Here is a 19,260-nt window from a genome sequence, read left to right as displayed (position 1 = left end):
ATTACTCAATTTCATAATCAATACAATATATTTTTATTTGTCACATTTATTCCTAAAACATCAAAAATCCCGTTTTAATCTCGTTCTCATTTCATAAAATACATAAAGGGCATTAAAAATAAACTCTAGATAATTTACAATAATAATAAGTTTACTCACCGTTTGTACAAACTAAAAGCTTTCTAAGCGCCCCGATCACTACTCGTCGGGTACGACTTTTTTGCCTTTTCTGAAAAGCTCTCCTCCTAGACACATTACAAAAATTTACACAATTCATCACATTGATGCTAAATCACTATATAATTAACTTAAATCCTATACTAATGCATGGTATGAAATGCAATAGCCTAAAACGGCTTAAACGCGGTATTAACCTATTTTTGGCACTTTGCCCGATAAATTGCTAACGCGCTCCATTTTAGCTCTAAATCATCCCATTCTCTCTCCAACATTTCTAACCATTAAATATCAGCCAATAACCTTCTAAAAACAACAAAATCAGCTCACTCCCTTCCTTGGAAAATTCGGCCAAAAATGGGACATTAACTCGGTTAATTTTCTACTTTGTTTTTCTATCACGTTTAATCGTTTTTCATCATTTTCTCTTCATTTCCCTTAGAATAAAATCAATTCATCATCATTGTACAGCATTGAGCATCCAGCCAAGAGTGGGTATTGTGAAAATTTAATGATTTCTTGCCCAATTTAATTTCTAAACACATTTAACTAACTAAAACTATCAATTTAACTAAAAATCAAAACCTAAAAATTTCAATTTCTCTCCCCTAGAATTTCATCCAGACCTTGATATCACTTTTTTATCTCTCTCCTCAAGCATGCTAAATGGAAATAAAGGCATAGGAAAGGTAGAAATCAAGCTAAAATCGAAAAATCTTACCGTTAGACGCGTAAACGGTCGAAAACCGTGAATTTCCCTTTGAATTTTCTTGTTTCTCTTTGGTTTTTCTTTTTTTCTTCCTTTCCTCTCTATTTCCTCTCTTGTTCTTCCTTATGGCCGGCCAGCACTTAAAATTTGGGTTTAAATGGGCTGATTTTTCATTAAAATAATATTATATCATTAAAAAATGCCACATGTCACTTTCCCATTGGCCCATTTTTAAAATTTCATCCATTTATTTCCAAATTTTCACCATACACTTGTCTCATATATTCATAGCTTGGATAAAATTCTCAGACTCATCCAAAGTCTCGGTGGAGTAATTTTTTAAATTTACACTTTTACCCCTGTAAAAGTCAAAAATTACATTTTTGCCCCAAAAATTGAAAAATTGCCCATAGACATATTTTTCATCCCTTATACTCATACCATTCTCCAATTTGTCAAATTTGATCTAAATTCTCTCAAAATCTCAAATTTTGTCCGTGGGTGGCAAAATTATGATTTTGCCCCTACACTGCAAAAATCACCAGAATTAAACTTTTTCACTTCCTATCATTAAATTATACTCCAAATAGTTAATCTTGGTCAAAACTTTCACTCCATGATCAAATAATTATCTTAGGTGGCAAAATGACGATTTTGCCCTTGAATATCAAAATTTCTAATTTTACCCCAAATGAACCCTCGAACTCCGAACAATCATTTTTAGTCATTCCTGGACTATAAAATATTAAATTTCATCCTACAATTCCTATTTGAACTAGTTCGAGGTTAAATCAATTTAAGTGTACCGTTAGGTACAATATCGGGTTTCGTCTATTCTTAGGTGCTTTTCTAGCGTAATAACATGCTACTCAATGCATGTATGTCATGACATGTATTTATAGGGTCGGGTTTTGCAGGTCAACATTTCCCTTAACTGATTGAAGCTTTACTTCATTCAACTACAACTGATTAAAATCACTTTTAATCAACAAGAAGATCTTCGAATTTTGAACTTTTCCATTTTGGCTTTTTTCAACTATCAATAATATTTTCAGACTTGTTTTTGGCGTTTGAAGATACTAGGACCTTGTGCTCTAACTGATTAACTAAACCTCTTAACCCATTAGCATATTTCTGTTTTGCTTCAACTTATTACACAGCCATGCCTTTGCTGATTAAGGTCCCTTGCTAATCAATTGTTAGGGTTTTGTTTTTGTTCATTATTTGCTCTTTCCTTCTTAACTGATTAACTCTTCATTAAACTTAGCAAGCTCCTTGACTTGATTTTTAATTAACAGCTTTGTTAGGGGTATAAAGTTAAATCCTGCACACTTAAATAGTGAAGATAGACATTAATGAATGAGGAATGTTTTGTTATCATCAAAAACATATGGAGTTAATATTTTCCCCCTTTTTTTGATGATGACAAAACACCCTTAGATTAAAAGTGTAATGTCTGTAAATGAAAAGAATATTTTGTGCGGTTTTGAGGAATGCTCTAATAAAATTATCCAACATAAAGCCATTCAAACACAAGAGCATATATATACATATATGTATGTATATATTCAATATTCAACCATTCAGTATAAGTTCAACATAAAAATATAAAAACTCAGCACAACATAAGCCACATAACCCATATAAACATAGTTTAACACATAACACCATTATAAAATATATAAACCTCAAAACCATTGTTCATCACAAAAAAACATACCAAAGCAAAGACAATAAAAGCATAACTTAAGGACTGAGTTCATCATTCCTATCAGCTCTACTTCCTAGTTCTATTTTTTTATCTTCCTATTTCTCTCCCCCTTTTTGGCATCATTTAAAAGGTTCCAATCTGAATCAGATGAAGGTAAGGATTTGTTAACGCCGAAATGAACATTGAAAGGTTTGGGAGAGAAGCGGGATAAAGAGTCTAGTGGAATAAACTTAGGGTATGTAGATTTAAAGGATTATTGGGTGGAAGTCATTGCCAATCTTGTAGACTTTTTTCTTTTGAAGGTTCTGGTCTTGATAGCCATAGTTTTCTTGCCTTTACCAATAGTCTTCTTTGCTACAAGATCAGTGTCAGTAGCTTTACCCCTGTTTAGATGTGCTTTCTCTACAGTTTGTTCTATTTCTGGTGGAGCTGACTAAGCTTCTTGATGCATCCTTGCCTGTTGGTGTGCTTGGTCAACTTTAGTTTCATTGATGATATCTCTTATGAAGTTAGAAACGAGAATCTCTTCAAATTCTGTAGGGGAGCTCACAACACTCTTTTCAGCATTTGAATGTTCTTTTCCAACTTTAGGTTCTTTCTTTTTTTCTTTTTCTTTCTCTTTCTCATTCTCTTCTGTGGTGTGCTCTTTTTCTTTTTCTTCCTCATGCTCTTCAGTGGGTGGTTGTTTTTCTTTTTCCTGTTCTTTTTGTTCAACATTCTTCTTTCCAGATTCCTCAATTCCAGCATGAGTCACATTTGGATTTTCAAGTATTTCTTTTTTAGTTTCCCTATCATGACTAGAAGTTACACTTTCAAATTGTTTTGTAGCAGTCCTCACACTTGACTGACTTGTAGCAGAGACAAGGGCTTTGGGAACTTTGGTTTCCTTAGTTGGATTTAATAGAGCTTCAAACTGTTGTAGGTTTTCTTCAATCTTTACCATCTTCTCAGCTTGATCAGTCAACTTCCCATCAATTCTAATAAGGAGATTAAGCATCATGTTACCCTGGAGTAGAGGTTGACTGCCTTAGTGAATGGTGTTGAATGACTACCAGTTGGAAAGGGCAAAGGTTTACCTTTTATGATTTTAATACATTCATTCCTCTCTATCTTGCACCCTATTTTAAGTACACTACCTGACACGACCCAAATCTCGGGCCATGATCTACCCGAGGGCTCAATGGACATGGCCCATTAAACCCAAGCAAGCCTAGCTATATTATCCTGCTCATTATTCCATCAAATTACTAAAGTCACATTTCATAATTTAGAATCTAGTTAATGCTATTCATTGCCAACTTATAATGGCATTACCAACTAATATACAAGTGTTGTCTAAACATATCTCTTAATAATTTACATTGGGTCTGTCTATACACAACAAAAGAGTACTCGACTTCCTGCGGAGAGACTCGAACGAATGTACAGCTACTGAATGCGAGACACCTACCAAGGGTCGAATATACGAAGACATTTTGACCTAGTTACCAGCTGCCTCGTGATTTGAAAACATGAAGTTGAAAACGGTGAGTATAAACCCAGTGAGTGAACAAGGAATGGAACAGGCAATAGTAAGGAAGGATTTATAAATCATGATGCACTTATTTCAAAACAATGCAATTTAACTTAGTGCTTATCAAAAACCCTCAAGAAAACCCCAATTGATAAAATCACTTAATGTAAAGGGTCCATGCTCAACAAAAGATTTGAAGAATGAAAACTTTAATAACTTTCATGCAATTCAAGTCAAGTAAACGATGAGTCCTTGCTGCAGTGGAAAGGCATTCTCGCTGCAGCGACATTTGACTTAAATTATCAATTGGTCGAAGGTTTCTTAGCCGGCTGAGGGTTTCTCACCAAACCCCTCATTTTAAACTTAATTTGTTTATTCCTTAATGTTGGAAGTCCATGCTCAACTATGGTACCAAAGAAGTGAAAAATAGTGCAGCAATCGATCAAGATACTAAGCGAAATAGAAAGTTTTTTGCTGTAGCGAGATTCAAGCCATAAAACACAAACTTTCTCGCTGTAGCGAGAACCATGTCTAGTGAAACCCTCGAAAACCCGAGAGTTTCTAGCTGCAGCGAGAATGAATCTCGCTACAGCGAGAAATAGGGCACCAGCAAAAATTTCCCATTTCCTCAAGAAAAGGCCACCCTGTTCACATGACAAATGCAACATGAAACACATATAAATTCCCAAAGCTTAACATGTCAAATTTCACATGCATTTCAACCATATACATATTCATGAACTTTCCATGACACACATATCTATATATGTATATATATATATATATATATATATATATATATCCATCATCATGCACACTCTCCCATCGTCATCAGCTCATGTGCACTCCCCACTAGCACATGGCTAGGTCAGCATCGGCTTATGTGCACTCCTACTCGCACATAGTCAGGTCATTATCGGCATATGTGCACTCCTACTCGCACATAGCCGGGTCGACATCAACATACGAAAGAAACACCCAATGCATATTATACATATCATCATATTGTGATAACACATAAACCATTTATATAGCACATTTTCACAAGATAAAAACACTTCACCAAAGGCTTGTTCCCAAGGTACCTTTTTAAAGAAAAGCTAGATAAAATATTTCAAATGTTTGTACAATTACATTCACATTCCCAAAACAAATTTTGAAATGCAAGTCCACTCACCGGTATTATTTGAGCCTTTAGTCGATCCTAACTTCTCTAATTGTCTAAATGGGATGATGGGGCTTCGTTGGAACCTATCATCACATTAGCATCACCAATTTGTCAATTCACATACTTATAAAGTCTAAAGCTTTCTCTTAGCTAGCTTTCAATTGCCATTTAAATGGCTATTTATTTTCACTACCCTAATCACTCTAAAATGAGTGGATAACTTCAACTACAAACACTCACAATTCCCTAAAATATCTACCAACACATGCTATCCATAATTTTTGCAATTAAAATAAATCAAACTTATAAGTATATATTTATGAAAATTTTTAAAATGACACCCCCTACTCACCGTGGTAGCTTGAAACTTTGAAATTCTTTCTAATAAATTTTCCAAGCTATTATGGGAGCTTTCTCTCTCTTTCTCTCTCTAAACACCTAGCTAGTGAGAGAAAGTATGAAAGTGGGATTTTTCAAGGGTTTTAAAGTGAGAGAGTTAAAAAGCACAAGGATTTCATAAAAAAGTGCATCGAGTCATGAAAATTGGAGCTAGAGAGAGAAAGTTATGAAAGCTTGAAGAAGACACCCATGGAGGATGAAGAAATGTGAGAAGGAAGAAGAAGAAGAATTGTTGCTGGAGAATGAGGAAGTTGCTGGAATAAAGATATTTATAGCTCATACTTATCCAACTCCCCTTGAAATTACAAAAATGCCATTTAGCACGTTAACTTGTTCTTCTCCAATCCTTTGTGCAATTTTTTTATTCTTTTGACACTGGAACAAGGTCCACAATGATCTAAACTACTCAAGTTTACGAAAACTTAAAATTTTAACTCGAGGTGCAAAATGACCATTTTGCTCATATTGTGAAAATTATCGAAACTTTTAGTTTTCTTCGTGTTTTCATCATTACACATTATTTATTCGGTCTTATGCCTATTTAGACCTTAAAATATCATAAAACCTTCTTCTAGGAGCTTTTAGAGAAAATGACAAAACTACCCCTGGCCCATGTTATTGCGTCTATGAGTAGTTATGAGCCTATATGGGTTGAGGTCTCACATTACCCAAGAATATTCCCCGATCTTTGTTTTTCATGAGATTAGACTAAAATCTTCCACTACAAATTCCCTTCTTTTTCACTAAGGCAATATGGATATTGCCATACGGCAGATTTACTTTGTTTCTTAATGTAGTTGTTATGATCCTTTCCATCGTGTATTTTCCCACATTTGGTGGGATTTCATTGAAGATAGTCTCCATTAGCCATAGATCTTGTGCACTCACATAACTAAAACTGCTGCTTCTTCCATGGAGAGTAATTGTTATGAAATAATGAAAAATTCTGAGCTGAGCATTTTTTATCTTACTAGCATAGCTTCTTGAGGAAAAATTCTCCTTATTTCTAGTGATAACTTCCTATAGATGGTTCAGCTCATATTTCTCTAGCATTTTGTATTCTCCTACTTCAAATTCAGTCTTAAGGAATTCTCCTAGATCTTGAGCACTAATTTGAAAATCTTCACCATCTAAAAACACATTTAATCTATCCTTTGCAAATTCCTCTTCTTCTTCCAATTCAGTTTGGTCAATAGATATACTGGAATATAGTTCCTTAATCAGAGTTGGACTATACATTCTATCTCCAAATGTTCTCATATATATTAATTTAGAGATTCAAAATATCCCTTCAAATCTTCTTTTACCCCCAATGAATCATTAAAGCTATCCTAATCAAAAAAATTTACACAGGAAATTGTGGCATTCTCAATTCTCCTAAATCTATCAGCATGTATGTCATTTTGAAATCGAGAAAAATAAGAACCAATACCTTTCCCTATTGTAGCTCTTGCATTTGTTGATCATTTCTCTTTCTTTGTCATTTTCCTTTTGCTTCCCATTTTCCTCCTTGCTAAATGTCTTTTGATTTTTCTTTTCTTTTTGGGAAAATGTGATGAAGAATCATCAATTTTCCTTTTACCTTTCCTCTTTTCAGCTACCTTGTGAGTGAAAGAAGTTTTTTCCATGGGTTTTTCTTTCTTAGGGTTTCTCAGGTTTTAGAGAAAAATATGGAAAGGAAAATTTGAGGTCTCTTGGGTTTTTAAGTTTCAATGTAATTGATTCACTCAGTAGGTGAAGGGTTTTTTATGGGGAGTTATAATCGGTTACCCACGCTTTGAGTGGGAACTATCCCGTACCACTTTCCCAGTCTTTTTTTTTTATTTTGAAAAATTCCTACACGATAGCTTCTCTTTGTCACAGTTATCTTTTAATCAATTAGATGAAGCCTTAATTGATTACACTATTTCTAAATTCGAAGCCTTTTAATTACCAGACTTGCATGGATCAGTTAAGAAAGTTGCTACTGATTATTACCTCACTAACTCAGGTTAACCCCTATACACAGAACTGTCTTAATTGATTAGGGAAATCCTTAATTGATTAGAATGAATCTTATCTTCCATGTAGGTTCCTTTAGCTAACCAAAAATATTCACTAATCAATTACAGCAAACAATATACACTATCATCATGCAATATATCATCAAAAACATCATTATTTCAGTATAATTTAGATTTTAGTAACATTACTCATCTATAAATCTCTCCTATTTTGCACAATTGTTCTTCATTCAATGGTTTTGTGAAGATGTCAGCTAATTAATGCAAGGTGTCTACAAAATCTATTTCAATATCTCCTTTAAGCACATGATCTCTAATAAAATGATGTCTTATTTCTATGTGCTTTGTCCTAGAATGTTGAATTGGACTTTTAGTGTCAAGTCTAGCTCGACAATATGTTTATTATGCCATTCCTACATAAGAATGCATGTTTGTTTACTTGAGTACCTTGGAAATCGTTAAAGGACGACAATGTACCAAATGGTACAATTAAGTTGATTTAAGCCTCAAACTAGTCCAAATAGAGATTTTAAGATGAAATTGAGAATTTCAAAACCCCAGAATGACTTAAAATGGTGATTCGGAGTTCGAAGACCGATTTGGAGTCAAATTGGAATTTTCATGACCTAGGGGCAAAATGGTCATTTTGCCACCCGAGGTTAAGATGTGAGTGTTGGATGAATTTTTTTACTAAGATTGATCATTTGGAGTATAATTTGAGTTTGAGAAATGAAAATTTTTAATTTTGACATTTTTTTCGAGGATAGGGGTAAAATAGTAATTTTACCACCCAGGGGCAAAATTATAATTTTACACCACCCAACACTTGTCCAGCACATGGATTTTACCCAATATTATCATGGATAATTGAGGAAATTTAAGTGGTGGAGAGAGATTGCTTAATGGGTAAGTATGACACATGGACCAATGGAATGGTGACATGTGTCAAATTTTCATCCATTTATATTTGATTTTAAAAATCAGCACATAAACTCTCCCAACTCATTTCTCATGGCCGGCCATAGCAAGAACAAAGGAAGAAAAGAAGAACAGAAACCCTAGAGTGAAAATTCAAGAGAAAATTAGTGGATTTCAAGTAATCAAGCGATCAAAGGTAAAATTTCTTGATTTTGACTTGTGATCTACCTTTCGCATGCATTCTTTTGCATTTTTCATGGTTGACTCACAAGATATCATGAAGGATTCATGGCTGACCGAATTTAGAGAGAGAAGATTTGATGATTTATTTGGTTAGATTTTGAGACATTTTAGTGTTTATAGTTGATTTATCATGTTTGGAAGGAAAACAAGAAAAATCACAAATTCTTCATGGATTCTTCATTGGCTGAATTTCATAAAGACAATATTGAAGATGAATCTTGTGATGTCTTATGTTATTTAGTTAGAATTTAATGAATTGTGGTGGTGGAAACCGAAAATGGTAATGTTTAGCATGAAAAATCATATACCCCTCAGGAACCTCCATTGGCTGAATCTTCCTTGTAGAGTATTGATGATGATTTTGATTTTATTTCAAGTGATTTGGTTCGAAATTAGTGATTTATGGTGTGAGAATCAAGCTTGAAAAATTATAGTGATTTATGCACCCACCATGGCCGAATTTTCCAAGAGAAAAAGTGAGGATGAATTTACCATATTTCAAGTTATTTAATTTGTGTTTGATGATTTGGAGTATTGGGAGAAAAATGGAATTATTTGGAGTTGAATTGGACGTATTGGCCAATTAATCGGGTGATAGATCGAATTAGGCCAATACCATTTTATTTAGGTACATAATTGAATTTATATTGAACACCGTATTTAGATAGTTACCCTAATATTTCACATCCCATTTCATGCATTAGTATAGAGCCTGAATTGGTTTTATAACAATTTAGCACAAATATAGTAAATGGCTTATTGTGCATTATGTCTAGGTGGTGAGCATTCTGGCAAAAGTAAAGAGATAGTACCCGAGGATCAAGAATCAGAGTGCTCGAAATTCGACTCCTGAAATAGTGAGTAACCTTACTATCGTCTTAATTATCTAAAGTAGTTTTTATTCATTTTTGTGATTTTATAGAAAAATGTGTTTAAATGGTAAATCTTTAGGTTTTATAAACAAAATGTGTTTAAATGAAATAATTTTTTAAATTGTCTTGAAATTAAATGATGGTTTTGAAAATGGAGTAATTGGAGACTAATTGATGTGTTATAAATCATGGTTTGAATTGAATGGCTTATGATAATATTGGCATGAATGGTTGAATTGGTATTTGTATTGAAAATGTATAAATTGTTGTTTGCCTTGATAGGATGGATAATGATAAAATTGCCATGTCATGTTGTTGAATTTTATTGAATTGGTGGGTTATTGATTAGTCGCTGTAGTGGACGAGTTCCGTGGACCAGCCTATTAGAGGGGGCATGATAACCTTATTATATTCTTACCTCAGTATGAGAGGCGCGGATGGATAACTCCTAAGGTTAACACTTTAGAGTTCACTTCACGCTAAACCACCACATGAGGGTGAACTCAGCCAACACCAAGGAACGGCTATGTTTTCAAAATAAAAACATGATTTATGCGTACATGACATTTTAACAGCCTTGGCGGACTCGGTTGGGATAGCCCTTGGCCAAGGTATCCCTGATAACTGAGTATGAGAATGATTTTGGCACAAGCCAAAGTTTTAAGAAATTCATAAGCCATGTTGATTACTCAATTTATATGAATTGATTTTATTTTGTTGAAATGAGTTGAAAGGTGATGAATTACAGTATGATGATCTATTTTAATCTATCTCCATTTACTCAGCTTTAGATATTTTAGATGGTATTTGTTTACTCACTGGGATTATATAATCTCACCACCCTTCTTTCCACCCATTTCAGGCTCAGGATAGTCGGTAGATAGCTCACTTGGTTGAGGGCTACAGTTGGATTTGCATCCTCAAAAACTGTAGGTTTACCGCTTTTGATACTTTTGGTCGTTCGTGGGCCCATGTGTCACTGTAAATTAAATTTTTTATTTTGGTTATTTGTATTACAGTATGTATGAATTTATTTAGCTTTTATGCTAAAAATATTATTTACCGGTAACTCTATAAATATTGTTTTATAAGAAAATAGAATATTTTATTAAATATTTATATTATATTCAAATAGTTATAATTTCACTTTAAATGAATGTTTTAGATATCTAAACTTATTTTTTATTATGAAATATGTGTTTTCCACTAGCATACTACATTTTTAGCTGGTTTCGAGACTTTTGAGGAAAAATGACCAAAATACCCCTGTGAGCGAAAAATTATTTTTCTGTTGTTTTGATTTGGAAATAGTTTATAATCTTTCAAAACATGATACTTAACAACTATTGCTCACAGGGGAGGTGTGAAAACTGATATTAAAGCCTTGCGGGGTTTCGGTTGGCATTCTGGGTAATGAATGTCTATCGAAACATCGCGGCGGTTGTCACGGGCTCGAGGAGAGTACCGGATCGTAACATTTAGAAACGTTAATGGTGCTCATATTATCACAATAAATGGGAGTTTTGTGTATGGTCATTCCAAAGTCATTTAGTTGTTCCTAATCCATAGAATTTGTGCACAACAACTACCTAGTGATATATACTCAGCTTCAGCAATTGATAGAGCAACAGAATTTTGTTTCTTGCAAGACCAAGACACAAGCATGTTCCCAAGAAATTGACAAGAACCATTAGTGCTTTTCCGATCAGTTTTGCTACTAGTAAAATTAGCATTAGAATAGTCAAAAAGATTAAAAGATGAACCTTTTGGATACCATTAGCCTTAGCTTTGAGTATCCAAGAGATATCTAAAAATTCTTTTCACAGTAGTCAAATGTGATTCCTTGGGACATGATTGAAATCTTGCACATAGGCATACATTTAAGAATATATCAGGTCTAGTTGTAGTAAGATAAAGAAGTGAACTAATCATACCTCTTAGAGCTTTTGGTCCACATCTTTTCCTTTATCATCTTTGTCAAGCTTTGTGGAGGGGCTCATAAGAGTTCCAATTGACTTCATATTCATCACACTGAACTTGTTCAGCATTTCTTTGGTATACTATATCATCAAATACTATATCATCAACATAAATTTGAAAAACAATCAAATCAGTCTCATTTTTTTTAATAAACAAAGTATTATCAACACTTCCCCTAGAATATCCTTTTTTAATAAAAAACTTATAAAGTTTTACATACCAAGCTCTAGAAGCTTGTTTTAATCCAGAGAGCTTTATGCAATTATATACATGATCAATTTGATCAAACACTTCAAAACCAGGAGGCTGTTCAACATATACTTCTTGTATAAAGCCATTGAGAAATGCACTTTTAACATTCATTTGAAACAATTTAAAGTTCATAAAGCATGCATAGGCAAGTAAAAGTCTAATAGCTTCTAGTCTAGCTACGGGAGCAAAAGTTTCATCATAATCAATACATTCTTCTTGATTGTAGCCTTAAGCAACTAACTTTGCCTTATTTCCTACCGTATTTCCCAACTTATCCATCTTGTTCTTAAATACCCATTTTGTTCCTACAATTGAATGGTTGGTTGGCTTAGATTTCCTAAATACCCATTTCAAGCTCGGCTCTACAATATGTTTATTATGCCATTCTTACATAAGAATGCATGTTTGCTTACTTGGGTACCTCGAAAATCGTTAAAGGATGATAATGTACCAAATGGTACAATTAAGTTGAATTAAGCCTCGAACTAGTCCAAATAGAAATTTTAAGATGAAATTGAGAATTTTAAAACCCTAGAATGACTTAAAATGGTGATTCGGAGTTCGAGGATCGATTTGGAGTCCAATTAGAATTTTCATGACCCTAGGGGTAAAATGGTCATTTTGCCAATCGAGGATAAAATTGGAATGTTGGAAGAAGTTTTTGATCAAGATTGACTATTTAGAACATAATTTAAGTTTGAGAAGTGAAGAATTTTAATTTCAACAATTTACCAAGGATAAGGGCAAAATAGTCATTTTGCCACCCTAGGGGCAAAATTATAATTTTACAACACCCAACACTTGTCCAGCACATGAATTTCTCCCATTATTGTCATGGATAATTGAAGGATTTTATGTGATGGAAAAATGACCAAAATGCCCCTGTAAGAAAAAAATTATTTTTCTATTGTTTTGATTTGGAAATAGTTTATAATCTCTCAAAACATGATACTTAACAACTGTTGCTCACAGGGGAGGTGCGAAAACTAATATTAAAGCCTTGCGAGGTTCCGGTTGGCATTTCGGGTAATGAATGTCTATCGGGACGTCGAAACGGTTGTCACGGGCTTGAGCAGAGTACCGGGTCGTGATAATTATATTGGTATCAGAGCCTAGAGCTTTTGGTTTTAAAGTTAATTTTAAAAATTTATAGTGTCAGTGTGGCCTCGAATTAAGTCAGGTTAGACTGAATAGAATGCATGTATTTGCATGTAGAGCCTGAGGTTGTTTAAACTTGCTTTATTCTTTCTTATAGACTATCATGTCTCCTCGACGTGAACACCCACCTCTCACTATATCGGCTGGGAAGGGAAGAGGTCGTTCTCAACGTCAACTAGATCTTATAGAGGGGGAATCGACTGTGTTTACTATTCAGGCAGACCGGGACTCCTCCACATCCTCCACCTCCTCCGCCACTTACTAGTATTCCTACCATACCTCCTGAGGTAGTTTAGGCACTGGTAGCCTTCTTTACTGCTATTGCTGGTTAGGCTCAGGCTGGTCAAGCTCTTCATACAGTTCCTCCAGCTACTCTTTCAATACCACCACCCCCACCTCCTGTCCCACCACTAGTGCTGGATGTTTCTAATTCTAAGAAGCTTAAAGAGACTAGGCAACATGGTTGCATTTCTTTTATGAGTGAGTTGGACGCAACCGTAGCTAAAGAGGTAGTGCAAATGGCTTTAAGAGCTGAGAAGCTTGCGAATGAAAATAGGAGAATGTGAGTTGAGTTAGCAAAAAGGAGATAATAGTTATTTGTACAAAGAAGTTAATAGTTTGGCTTTTAAAGTGTATGACTGGAATGTATTATAAAGTAGCTATTTAAGTGACTGGAGGTATATGAGAATCTTTTGGTAGGACAGAATTGGATTAGCACTATGACTATTAAGGAAAGATATTTATCTTAGTGGCATGGTTGATCATCTTAAATAATTATTGAAGACTGATGTGGAAAGTCATTAATGATTCAAGCAATTACCCTAATTAACAATGAATGTGTTTTGCAGTACTAAGAAATGGATACCGATTAATGTGATGAACTTTTAGAGTGATAACCCTAGATTTTGACAAGGTATAAAATGCCATTTGAACTGGTGATGTTTGTTGGAAATTATTACTTATCGAAGTATGTGAGTTTTGATATGATTCCGAATGCAAAGCTAAATAAATAAAATTCTAGTTTATGGGACAGATTGTGTCAGAGAAGATGATTTCCGAGCAAACACATTGAACTAGGGGACTATGTTATAATAAGCGGGTTCAGTGTGTTGTAATTGCACAGGATATTGGGAGTGGCATGAAAATGAAACTCATGAGTTGAAGAATGGTCATTGGTTTTGATGCTAAGCTTTGTTGTTTGGAGTCTTAAGTGCGTTGGGGAGGTATTAAGATAAAGAAGATGAGTGAAATTGCAAAGTTTCTTTATTGCCTTAATTATTGGCATGTAAGAGAAAGAAAAGTTAGAGAGTTTTTGAGATGGCTACATAAAAATAAATTAACATGTGGAGTGTTAAGATGAATAATATGTTGACTGAGGTCAAATCTTAAGAAATAAAGAGGACAAGAGATTAAGCCTTGTTAAAGACTAAAGAGAAAGCGAGTGAAAGGTTAGATGAATGTATGAGATACTGATAAGAGATGTCAATACCAAGTGATGAAAATGTGAATGAAGATTTCAAGGATGATATAGCCAATGAGTTTATATAGAATATTGTTATGAGAATTTACAAATCTTGTCTTGACTTTGTTGAAAGGAAAGGATTAGTGGCAACACAAGTAAACTACGTGGTATGCTAAAAACCCTTGGAGATAAATTGAAGCATGAGTAATTGGGCTTGCCTTTATGGAAATGATATGCTCAGAGTATGAAAGAGCAAATAAGTGATTAAGTGTTTCAAAAATTTTTAAACGCCTTTGAGAAAGAATTATAAGTTATACGTGATGAGCATAAGATACGTGACTTTGAAACTTGCTAAGGAGCCAAATGGCTAAGTCATGGGTTAAGTGAACACATGCTGTGAGACATAAGTTTAAGATAGATATCTCCAAGGAAATACTCAAGAGAAGTTCTGCCATGGATCTCGTGAAAGCAAGCACTAAGTTATATGGTTATAAAAAGGAAGTTGTAAGCTGAAAGTGATATTAGTATTAATATTAAAAAATACTTGAGGAGAATTTAGTTTCAAGTCTTGAAATTTCAAGTACAATTTGTAAATTGGTTAAGGAAGAATGATGTTATGTTCATATGAAAGAGTGGAACAAAAGATGATTGAAGTTGACCTTAATAATGAAGTCAGATAATGAAACTTTCCTAATATATTATGAAAATTGGAATTCGAAAATGCTTGAGGCATACATGATTCAAATGAGTATGAGTTTTAAGTGACAAATCAATATCAAAATGCAAGAAGGACACAAGGTAATGTAGAGGCATGAAGGATAATCTAGGAAAACTGATGACTCTTAGGAATTGTGGTATTCTAGAAGATGCAATGATCAAGTTAAGATAAATCTTTGAGGCATCAATGGGATTATAAAGCATACACACATAATAGATTATGATTCAATGGAGATGACATTGTGATGCAATGATATATAGTACAAGGAAACTTAAGCATATAATTGGAAATGTTAAGAAGAGAGTATAAGTATGTAAATGATGTGGAACTATGCACAGGCATGATGAGAATTTATATGAATTATGAAGATTATTCTATTGAATCTTGGTTATGGATGGGAATGAACAAAGAGAAATTAGTCTGAAGGCATTTGAAAACAGAGACCCGTATACATAATGAGGAATATGGACATTTGAATGTGCGTGTATACGTATGTGTGGAGTTAGTGATGTACCCAACTAAAATGAAGAATGGTTTTAGTGGTTCAAGATTTGAACTCAATATATTTGATGAGTTGTATAGATAATGTAACGATCAAGAATCCTGTCAAAAGTCGATTTATGACGACCTAAGGAATTTTGGGGAAATAGTTAAAGGAATGTAATCCATAGTGCGATTAAGCCATATGAGATGGATTAATAGGATTAAGAAGATTGAAATTTCCTAAATGCAAGGTAAACATAAAGTATGTGGAAATAATTGAAGCCATTAATCTTCCCTAACGCTGAGGATATGTATAGGAATGAGTATGGCATGTTAATGGTGCCGTAAACTACACAATAGTGTATGAGGATAAGATGAATGAATGAAAGTCGAGAAGTTTGAAATGGAATGAAGTAATAAGATAGTGATTGGTATACCTAAATAAGTATAAAATGCGATTGAAATTGGTATGATTGAGATGGAGTTATGGTTCAAGTTTAATGATAGTAATAGAAGCATGCTTGGTGTCTTGTTATAAGAGATCATAATTGTGAAGGTTATTGTTGATATGATTTTAAAAGATAATAATAGACATAAGTGAAGTACTCGAGTTAAATTAGAGGTAAATGAGGTGAACAAATTGAAATTCCCTATGAAGGGGAAGACATAAGAAGTCGAGCATTAGATGAGAAAACAATACCCCCACCTTTTCTCTGAGTTCAGTAAATGAAATTTTGAGGTCAAAATTTTATTTTAAGGGGGGTAGTACTGTCAAGCCCTACTCTACAATATGTTTATTATGCCATTCTTATATAAGAATGCATGTTTGCTTATTTAGGTACCTCGAAAATCGTTAAAAGACGACAATGTATCAAATGGTACAATTAAGTTGAATTAAGCATCGAAATAGTCCAAATAGAAATTTTAAGATGAAATTAAGAAATTTAAAACACCAGAATGACTTAAAATGGTGATTCGGAGTTCGAGGACCGATTTGGAGTCAAATTGGAATTTTCATGACTTAGGGGCAAAATGGTCATTTTGCAACCGAGGTTAAAATTGGAATGTTGGAAGAAGTTTTTGATCAAGATTGACTATTTAGAACATAATTTAAGTTTGAGAAGTGAAGAATTTTAATTTTAGCATTTTTCTGAGGATAAAGGCAAAATAGTCATTTTACCACCTCAGGGGCAAAATTGTAATTTTACACCACCCAACACTTGTCCAGCACATGAATTTCACCCATTATTGTCATGGATAATGGAAGGATTTTATGTGGTGGAGAAAGAAAGCTTAATAGTTAAGAATTTAAAAATGGACCAATGGTAAGGTGACAAGTGTCAAGCTTTTATTTCTTTATTATTTTCCTTATAAATTAGCACAAAACCAGCCCATTTCTCTTCATTATGGTCGGCCTCACCAAGGAGAAGCAAGAAAAAGGAAGAACAAAACCGTAGGCGGAAAAATTCAAGGGAAAAGTGTCAAAATACAAGGAAACAAGTGAAAAAAGGTAAGATTTTTTCAATTAAGCTTGAGATCTCCCTTTCTTAAGCATTTTTTCTTATTTTCCATGGTTGAATCACATGAAATCATGATGAATCCCTTGCTGGCTGAACACTTGGAGGGAGGTTTTGATGCATGATTTGGTTAGATTTCAATGTATTTTAGTGTTTTTAGTTAGTTAGTGATGTGCAGCATGAAAAGCCAATAAGAAAAATTCATGTTCTTCCATAACCCTCATTGGTCGAATTCTCCATGTGAAATGTGATGATGATTTTGATTTTATTTCAAGTGAATTTGTTAGGAAATGATGAATTACGGTGAGAAAATCAAGTAGGAAAAATCATAGTATTGATGCACCCACCATGGCCGAAATTCCCAAGAGAAAATGTGAAGATGATTTTGCTAAATTTTATGCTATTTGACTTGTGTTTGAGGGTTTGGAGAATTGGAAGAAAAATGGAGTTAATTGGAGTTAAATTGGACATATTGGCCAATTAATCGAGTGATAGATCGAATTAGGCCAATACCATTTTATTAAGGTACATAATTGAATTTATATTGAACACTGTATTTAGATAGTTGCCCGAGTATTTCACATCTCATTTCATGCATTAGTACAAAGCCTGAATTGGTTTTACAACGGTTTAGCATAAACGTAGTAAATGGCTTATTGTGCATTATGTCTAAGTGGTGAGCTTTCTGGCAAAAGTAAAGAGATAGTACCCGAGGATCAAGAATCGGAGTACTCGAAATTCGACTCTCGAAATAGTGAGTAACCTTATTATCGTCTTAATTATCTAAAGTAGTTTTTATTTGTTTTTGTGATTTGATAGAAAAATTAGTTTAAATGGTAAATCTTTATGTTTTATAAGCAAAATGTGATTAAATGAAATGATTTTATAAAATTGTCTTGAAATTGAATGATGGTTTTGAAAATGGAGTAATTGGAGACTAATTGATGTGTTATAAATCATGGTTTGAATTGAATGGCTTATGATAATATTGGCATGAATGGTTGAATTGGTAAATGTGCTGAAAATGTATGAATTGTTGATTTGCCTTGAGAGGCTGAAAATGTATGAAAATCTATGTCATGCTATTGCAAATTTTATTGTATTGTGGGTTTAGCTTGTTACAGTGGGCGGGTTTTATGGATCAGCCTTTTTGAGGGGCACGGAATCCTGTTATATTCTTACCTCGATTGTGGAGGCACGTAGGGTAACTCCCGAGGTACAACTTTAGAGTTCACTTCATGCCAAACCACCACGTGAGGGTGAACTCAGCCATCACCAAGGAACGGCTATGTTTGCAAAACAAAAACATGATTTATGCATACATGATTTTTTTTTAATAGCCTTGGCGGACTCGGTTGGGATAGCCCCAGGCCAAGGTATCCCTGATAACTGAGTATGAGAATGATTTTGGCACAAGCCATACTTTTCAAGAAATCATAAGCCTCATTATTTATTTGGGTGAAATGAATCTATTTTATCTTATTAAAATAAGTGCGAAATGTTGTGGATCATTTTTATGTTAATCGATTTTATCTGTCTCCATTTACTCAACTTTAGATATTTTAGATGGTATTTGTTTACTCATTGGGATTGTATAATCTCACCACCCTCCTTTCCACCCCTTTTAGGCTCAGGATAGTTGGTAGATAGCTCATTTCGTTGAGGGCTACAATTGGACTTGCATCCTCAAAAACTGTAGGTTCATAGCCTTCATTACTTTTAGTCGTTCGTGGGCCCATGTGTCATTGTAAATTAAATCTTATGCTTTGGTTATCTGTATTACAGTATGTATGAATTTATTTAGCTTTTACGCTATAAAAATTATTTACCGGTAACTCTATAAATATTGTTTTATAAGAAAATAGAATATTTTATTAAATATTTTTATTTTATTCAAATAGTTATAGTTTCATTTTAAATGAATGTTTTAGACATCTAAACTTATTTTTGATTATGAAATATGTGTTTTCCACTCGC

The sequence above is a fragment of the Theobroma cacao genome, chromosome 4 (assembly GCF_053813885.1).
Source record: "Theobroma cacao isolate CCN51 chromosome 4, ASM5381388v1, whole genome shotgun sequence".
NCBI lineage: Eukaryota > Viridiplantae > Streptophyta > Magnoliopsida > Malvales > Malvaceae > Theobroma > Theobroma cacao.
Note: the sequence above shows the minus strand (reverse complement) of the source record.